Genomic DNA, 8,783 nt, shown 5'->3' with positions numbered 1-8,783 from the left:
GGGGGGGGGTTTCACCACAGCATGGCAAATTGTATTAAAGGATTACAGCCTTAGGAAGGTTGAGAACCATTCCTTAGACATTAGTCCTGGCTTCTGGAGGGAACTGTCCCCTTTGAAACTGTAGGACTAAATGAACCAGTAAGTATGATTTTTTTTTTTTAAAGAAGAATGAAAAGTAAATGGCGTGCCATTCTGCATGGAGCTCGCTCCTCAGCCTCCAGGCAATCACACAGCTTTTGACATATTCCCGAGAGCACAGAACCCTGATTCTCTGCTACTCTACATAGGGCCGTTTGAAGCTGGCCACCAATTTGACACACCTCCCTTCGGGAGGTGGGATTTACATCCCCTCCCTTGAATCTGGGTTGGGTCAGTGGTAGTTTTTCTGACCAAAAGGTTAATAACACAGAAGCGATATTACCCAATCTCTGGGCTCTGCTCTTTCTCTCTTGAAACACTCAGTGAGTCACCCTATAGAAAGTGGGGATATCATGAGACCACCATACTGGAAAGGCTGTCTGTAGATGGTCCGGACAGTGACCTCAGCTGAGGTCATCACCATGGAGACAGCAGCCCTATGAACAAAGCTGTCCCCAGACCCCTGTCCTGACTACCTGCTTGTTGAATGGTACCCAGTGACCCTCAGTAACACACTGAGAGGGACAGATGCCCAGCTAAGCAGGTCCTGAGCCACAACAAAATGGCTGCTGTCTGAAGCCCAGTACATATGGAGGAGAGGTCGAGGCAGTCGGTTAGGGGGGTTCCACTGCACGGCAATGTCTAACTCTCTTACTTCACAATATCTGGAGACAGACACACACACACACACACACACACACACTCTGCCACCATGGGAGTAACCAAAACAGGAATATGAAATACATTCTGATTGTACAATGCCAATCTGTATTTGTCTACATTATAACATATCTGGGTTTGTTGCATTATAACAAAGTCTTTCTCATTACAGAGACCCAGGCCTCCTTCCCAGAAGATGGGTTAACTCCTAATCAGACTCCTTTTTTTAAAAAAAGAAAAGGTAAAAAAGAGACAGATTCTCATTGTATAGCCCAGGATGGCCTGAACATCTCTATGTGGCCCACGCTAGCCCATTCACAATGTCCTGTCTACCCCTCCTGAATTTTGAGATTACAAGCTCATGCCACCACACTTGTCCCTAAAACTGTATGTGTGTGGTGTTCATATATGTGTTCATGTATGTGCATGTTTGTATGTGTGTACGTTGGTATGTGTACCTGCTGCTGCATGCATTCAAACGCATGGGATGACATTACAAACATGGATCACCACCATACTTGGCTTTTTAAAAAAAATATGGGTTCTAGAGATAAAACTCAAACACATTATCAACTCAGCTTTATCATCCCCTCCAGCCTGAAACCACTTTTATGAAAGGGACAAACGGCAAAGAGGGGATCTACTCAGGGAGCAAGACAACTGTGCTGCGAGATCCCAGGCCCGCTGGTCAGGACCGTGTTCCAGTCCTAACACTCCACTCTTGGCAGCAGGCCGCGTGATACCGCCTAGGGTGCCTCCCTGAGACAGAATGGGGTCAGGAACGGTGCCTGTGGACACTCACTGCCAGGTTTGCATAAAACTTGGTGAGGCTCTCCCTCCGGATCTTGCGGGAGAGCCTGGACTCATAACTAGGGAGCTCCATCTGCCAGTACATCCCTTCTGGCCCCTCAGTCTCCTGGGGGCTCAGGAAAATGTACCTGTGCCCTTCCTTCCCGGGCATATCCAGGTGCCCAGGATGACATTTCTAGGCATGGGTTTGCTCAAAATACTTCCAGCAGCCCACACATATTAGGATCCCAAGGCTCAAACTCCTGAGCGAAACCTTGGATGCCGATATGGCAGGCAACTATGACTGGCTGTCCTAATCATTCCGAACACTTCATCCATGGCTCACACGTGTTCTTCTAAATGAACACCCATTCTTCCTTCCCTCTTGAGACTGACGTACAAGAATCCGCCTAGCTAACACTGCAAGTGGTCCTCACGATCCCTCTGAGAAGCCTCACCTCAGACACTTACAAAACACCCCTTCTAACCCCAGGCACATTTCCAAGCACTTCACACACATTAAGTCAAAAGCATCCGTTGCCCCGGGATCTATTCTGTTTTGGATACGTAGTTCTGAGTGGACTGACCCGAACTTGCTAGTGTCATTTCTACATCCAGCACCGTGGGATCCTCTGCACAATTCACAGTGCCCAAGGGAAAATGAAAAAACAAAAAACCAGATACCCACTAGTCATTCAACGTGACAGCAGCAAGGGATATATGATTGATCCAAAGGAACTCTTGAGTCTAGGCCTCTGTGCCCCTGCCTAGACAACACGCCTGCAAATTCAGGGCTGCCTCAAAGCATCAGTCTGGACTTCCCAGAGCCAGAGAGAAATGGCTGTCAGTCCAGAGGCTCCAGGTAGTTCTGCTTTCTCTCCTCTGCAAGGATGCCTGACTCGTTTTGATATGTGTCTCAAACACCTGTTAGTCCTCTCTAGGATTCTGTAGCTCCGTAAACACCACCACCTCTCATGACAAAGCATAACCTAAGCCTGGCATACCTGAAACCCAGAGCGTGGAGGATGGCAGCAAGAGGGTCTCTGATACTGGTGCGAGCTGTCGACTGAGTTCTAAGACAAGTCTGGGTTTCATAGCAATACCCTGTCTCCAAATAAAACAACAAAATCCGTAATCTCTCCCTCCCTCTCCCGATTCCTTCTCCCCAGCATGCCCTAACAATTCTACTTCCGAATTGCCAAATGATATGGCAATTTAGGGAGAAAAGGGTCAGGTCACAATCCATTACCAACAGATGTCAGGGCAGGAACTCAAGGCAGGAACCTAGAGGCAGAAACTGAAGCAGAAACCACAGAGGAACACTGGCTCTCTCCGGCAGACTTGCTGAGCCTGACAACTGCCCAGGGATAGCATTGACAGGAGAAAGCCGGGCCCTCCCATATCAACTGTTAATCAAGAAGATGCCACCACAGACTTGCCTGTGGCAGGTGAGACCAGAGGCTGAGACTAAAAGCACTGAGAAGCATGGCTGCCCTTGCTAAGAGGAGGCTCAATGGGGAACCTGCTCTAAAAGTCCCTCTTCTTCTGGAAGATGAGTGGAGTTGGCTCCCCCTCACCAGGTTACTTGAGAGATCCGAGGAGATGAAGGACGTAACGCAGTCAGCAGAGCACGGAGCACTTAGCGGGCTTGCAAGCCCCGCGTTGTCGTCGGTCGACAGCCCTGGTCAAACATGGAGATAGAGATCATTCCAGGTCAGGGTAGGGGAGAGGATTCAGAAGTGAGCAGGGCAGTGCTGGAAGCATAGCATGGAGGTCCTTGTGGCCGTAGATGTCCAGGGAAAGCAAGAATGTGAAGCACATAGGATTGTCTTTCCTATGGAAAAGATGAAACGCCCGCTCTTCCAACCAGACAGCTGAGAACCAAAAGTTGCTAATAGCTAGGCAATCCGTGTCATCTGTCGGGCCAGACCATATGGATTTCCCACAACCAGGATCAGAGGTGGCGAATGGTCTGCATGACCTCTAAGCTATCTGTATAACAGAGAACAGGCTAGACCCTAAGTAGTAAAGGTAGCGTAGCTCTAAAACCTATCTTCTTGGAAGAAGCCGAGTTTCCGTGTAATCACCCTTCCTTGTGCAATAGGGATTGTGTCACACCAGACAACTTCTTTTCAAACTGTTCTGGGCTTAAACACACTGGGAGTAAGCAGCTTGTTGTGAGACTCCCTGAAGTCTGATTCAATCTGTACCGGGTTTTCATTCTTATCTCTGAGCAGCTAGATTGACTATATGATAGCCGTAGGGGACCTCCTCACACGTGAGCAAGTGACATTCCAGGAACAAGTGTGACTTAGCTGCTGGTGAGCCTGCACCAGGCCTCCTGTTCCTGCCACAAGCTGGGCACGGAGAAGCCACGCTGGCCTCATCCCAAACCCCCAAGTCCACCTACTTCAGTCAACCAACTAGAAACTGAGGCCCAAGCTTCAAGTATACAGATTCTTCGCTTGGAGACAGGGTCTCTCTGTGTAGCCCTGGCTGGCTTGGAACTCACAATGTAGATAAGGCTGTCCTCAGACTCAGAGAGACGCCTGCCTCTGCCTCTCAAGTGCTGGGATTAAAGGTGTGAACTACACCACCACACCTGACCCTGTGCATCTCTTTAAAAACTCTTGTTGGTGCTGGTGAATGGGAGGTGGGGGTGTGGGGTCAGAGGACAATTTGTGGAGTTGGTTACCATTTTCTCCTCCTCCTCCTTCTCCTCCTCCTCCTCCTCCTCCTCCCTCCTCCTCCTCCTCCCTTCCTTTCTCTTCCCTCGTCCTTCCCCCCCTACTTCCTCCTCCTCCTCCTTTTTGACTCACACTGTAGACCAGGCTGACCTTGAACTCAGAGATGCCCCTGCCCCTGCCCCTGCCCCTGCCTCTGCCTCCCAAGCACCAGGAATAAAAGTGTGTGCCACTGCGTGCACACTTTTTATTTCTTTCCACTTTTACGTGAGTTCCAGCTATTAAACTTCAGGAATCAGCTTTCACAGTAAGTACCTTTAAGCTCGCTCTCTCTCTCTAGCCTTGCAGGTGACTTCCTGACTCTTCCTCTCAGTGCTGCCATCCAGAATCCATAGGGAAGCACTCCTTAACTCCACACTCTGAGCCGTTTCAACGCGAGGACCAGACATCCCACCCCTGGTCCCCACCTCTTCAGTGTCTAACTTCTGCTCACTCATCAGAACCCACTGTGCTCTGCCTCAACCTACCTTTACAGAATCCTGAGCCCTTGCTGACTGACACAAGGTAGTTATGTCCCTCAGCAAAGACATATGGAGGGCTGGGGAGACAGCTCAGTCAGTGCTGATCCCGCCATGAAAGTGTGAGGCCTGAGTTTGGTCCCCAGAACCCACATAAAAAGCCATCCAGCCCTGAAGGGGTGAAAACAGGAGAACCTCTGGGAATCGGCAGCTGGTCCAGTCAAGTTTAGTCAAAGAGAACCGCAGATCCTCACAAAAGACCCTGGCACTAAATAAATAAATAAATAAATAAATTTGGACAATCTGGCTAGGGGAAGACCAGCCAATAATAAATAGTAAAATAAATGTCATCTTTTAAGTAAGAAATTATTAATTAATTAATTAATTAATTTGGGGCCAGCAAGAGGGCTAAGCAGTTAAAGCCTGTCACGCTTAGCAACCTGACTGTGAGCTAAGATCTACACGACATAAGTAACTCCCACAGACTGTCCTCTGACACAGGCACAAAGGATTATTTTTGTTTTTATTTTCTTTTATTCTATTTATTTGGTTTTTGGTTTCTCTGTATAGCCCTTGCTGTCCCAGAACTCACTCTGTAGACCAGACACCTCAAACATCATAGAGATCCTCCTGCCTCTGCCTTCTGAGTGCTGGGATTAAAGGCACACACCCACACCCGTAAACCCTACCACGGCTGGCTAAATAATGTTTTAAATCAATGAAATAAAGTGGACAGCTCCTGAATACTCACACTTGAGGATGAACTCTGTCCGTCTGCAGATGCGCATATGCACCCCTATCCACACCACTGTAAAAAGATCTCCTGAAGTTCAAACCCCAGTATCCCCAAATGGACCTCTGTGGGAGCAGGGCCATTGCGTGTGTCTCTGGTTTCAGCAGAATCATACTGGAGTAGAGTGGGTCCTTACCTAGTTTAACTGATGTCCCTGTTCAAAGAGAGGCAAGAGAGAAGACAGTGTGCAAAGACCCAGACACGTACAGAGGGAGGATGTCACATGAAAAGGGAGACAGATTCCTGTGAGGTCACCATCAGTCCAGGTGGCCTGAAGCCAGCAGAAGCTGGAAGAAACCGAGGAATTCTGCCAACACTTTTGAAGGAACATGCCCAAAACACCTTGATCGTCCAGCCTGCAGGATGGAGAGGGCCAATTTCTAGGGTTTTCCGCTACTCAAAAGCATTAAAGGGACAAAGAGCGATCAGGGTGAGTGGCACAGGCCTACAGTCTGTACTACTTGGAAGACTATGGAGGACAAAAGTTCAAGAGCCAACAGTGCAATAGTGAGTCTTTGGCTGGGGGTGAGGGGGCTGTCCTGGAAACTTGCTCTGTAGACCACCCGTCCTCAGACTCGAGAGATATGCCTGCCTCTGCCTCCCAAGTGCTGAGACTAAAGGTGTGCCTCCCAGTGAGACCTTGCCTTAAAAAGACAAAATGGGCTAGGGACAGAGCTCAGGGGCAGAGCACTTGCCTGCTGTGCACGAAGCCCTGAGTCTGACATCCAGCACCTCACAAAGCACACAGACTGGGTGTGACGGAGCATGCCTGCAGTGGATGGGATGAAGGCGGGAGGAGGGCGAGAGATTTAAGGACATCCTTGACTACAGCACAGTGAGCTCAAGGCAAGCCTGGACCACAGAAGAATGCTCATTTCAGCAGCACACCTACTAAATTAAAGCAATACAGAGAAGATTAGCATGGCCTCCTGCTGCTGCTGCAAGGATGACAAGAAAATTTGTGAAGTGTGCTAAATAGTTTTCACAATAACCCAGTTGTAGATTTGACCTAGGTGTCTAACAATATTGGCACAGACAAGGAAGACACACTACACATACACATATACACACAGGTGTGTGTGTGTGTGTGTGTGTGTGTGTGTGTATATATGTATACACACATACATATACATACACACACATATATATACACACACATATGCATACATATATATACATATATACACACATACACACTGTAACTTTTTTCTTCAGTCAGAAAGAACAAAGTGTTGTTTGCAGGAAAATGGACACAACTAGAAATAACCACACTAAGCAAATTCAGCCAATCACAGAAAGACAAACATCATGTTTGTTTGTTTGTTCAATTATTATATTAGATATTAAAGAGAGCGAGAGTTAGTTTAGGGGGACAAACAGGCCCAGGGGAGAAAAACGGGGCTATGAGGGGAAACATGTTTAGCATACAATACATACACTATGAAAACTTGAAAAACTGAAGTATACATTTTAACAGGAAGGAAGGTCGGAAGAATAACTTGGCTTGTCCCTTTCCTTGCCCTTTCAGATTCCCAACTATCCACACAAACCTATCCGTTCTCACAGCCTTTGCTTGAACCCTGGAGGGCTAGCCTTGGCTTTGACCCTGGGAGCCGTGACTCTAGGAGCTGGAGTGTGCACTCCTCTGTCGACATCTGTACCAAGGCCCTAAGAGTCCCCTACCCTCCATGTGACTCCTGGATCTGCTGGTGTCTGCCCCCTCCACACACACACACACACACACACACAGAGGCACACACTCACAGACACACTGTGGCCTCAGGACCTTCCCTGAACCCATCAAGCAGCATGACCTCCGCTGACCTTGTTGAGCCCAGGACCCAAACAGGATTATTCAGAATCCAAATGTGGTGGCTCACGCCGTTGGGGCACTGAAGCAAGAGGAATGCCTTAAGTTCAAGGCCAGCCTGGGCTACATGGTAAGTTCCAGGCTAGCTCGGAGTGATACCTTGTTATAAAGTAAAACACAACTAAAGCTAAGCCTGGCACTTGCGGAATCAGAACGGGAAATAACTCCTTTCTCCCGGGCTTCCCCACACAGAAGGATGCAGCCTCGAGAGAGGAAAAGCCACATTTCCTGTCTCATGGAGGCACTTGAGAGAGCATGGGCAAGCTGAAACAGCCCCTCGCCCGGGCGAAGTCCTTGAGCCGAGCCTGTATTTTTTTTGTTCGTGCACTGGCTGAGCCAGGTTGGGCCACAGTACAGTTGTGGAGACCTGGGAACTGCAGTGTCAACGGAGAACGGAAACCTGGTGGCTCACTGAGAAGGTGGACAGTTCTGCTGTGCGAGAACAGAAAACACACACACAGCACTCTTCCAGTATGTGCGCCAGGAAGCACCCCTCCAAAGAAGCCATGTGCGGTTTTCAGGCTCCATCACAGAGAAACATGGTTGCCTAAGCCACGCCCTGGATGCATTTATTATATCAGCCAGAGGTAATGAAGTGGGCCGGGGAAGGAAATAACTTGATTAATTGTTATTCCAGCTTGCTCGTCCGTGACTTCAGTCCCGAGCGTGATGTCTCTGTGGACATATTAATGTCACCTTCTTATAAAGCGCCACAGCACACATGTATCCCCAGCAAGATGTAGCTTTGAGCTCCTTTACAGATGGTGGGTTCTAGACAGAAAGGATTTTGGATGGCAACTCTGGTCCCAGAGGCACCACCTTGGTGGAGTGAGGCTCCTCCAACAATATCTGGCACACGTTAAAAAAAAAAAAAAAAAAAAAAATCTTCAAAAGAGAAAACTCAAGTGGCCTGGTGAGGTCTTTGGAAAGCCTGGCCGGTACCCATCTCTCCACTTCCCTAAAACGCACAGCTTTAAGACATGGCCCACGTGCTACCTTCCCACCCCATCCCTCCAAGGCCACCATGCCCATTTGCTGGGGACTAATGAATAAGCATTAACCCAGCCTTGTTATTTGGGACACTTTCTTTTGCTGTGGTTGTTCTTCTCCAAGTCTATCTGGGCAGGCTCGGGCCAGTTCGCCAACAGGGGTTCTCATTAAAGTCTGTGGATACATTGTAAAGCAAAGCTGGAAAGGGGAGGCCAGACATTACAGCAGGCTGCTAGCAAGAAAATCAGTACAAATTAAGACACCGCTAGGCAGTAGCCAAGCAACTTGCCGTTGCATAAATTATGTGTATTAGAATTAGGGAAAGAGTGCTGGAAAGTGCC

General features: G+C 48.5%; 1 protein-coding gene and 1 pseudogene across 5 annotated transcripts in view; one reads left to right on the top strand and one right to left on the bottom strand.

The window, feature by feature from the left end:
* Nucleotides 1-8,783, bottom strand: part of Arsg (arylsulfatase G) — a 126,758-nt gene that overhangs the window by 60,902 nt on the left and 57,073 nt on the right. The window lies entirely within an intron of this gene.
* On the top strand, nt 6,451-6,563 carry LOC115065390 (annotated as a pseudogene).

This window comes from Mus pahari, chromosome 14, assembly GCF_900095145.1.
Source record: "Mus pahari chromosome 14, PAHARI_EIJ_v1.1, whole genome shotgun sequence".
NCBI lineage: Eukaryota > Metazoa > Chordata > Mammalia > Rodentia > Muridae > Mus > Mus pahari.
Note: the sequence above shows the minus strand (reverse complement) of the source record. Positions and strands in the feature narration are given on the sequence as shown.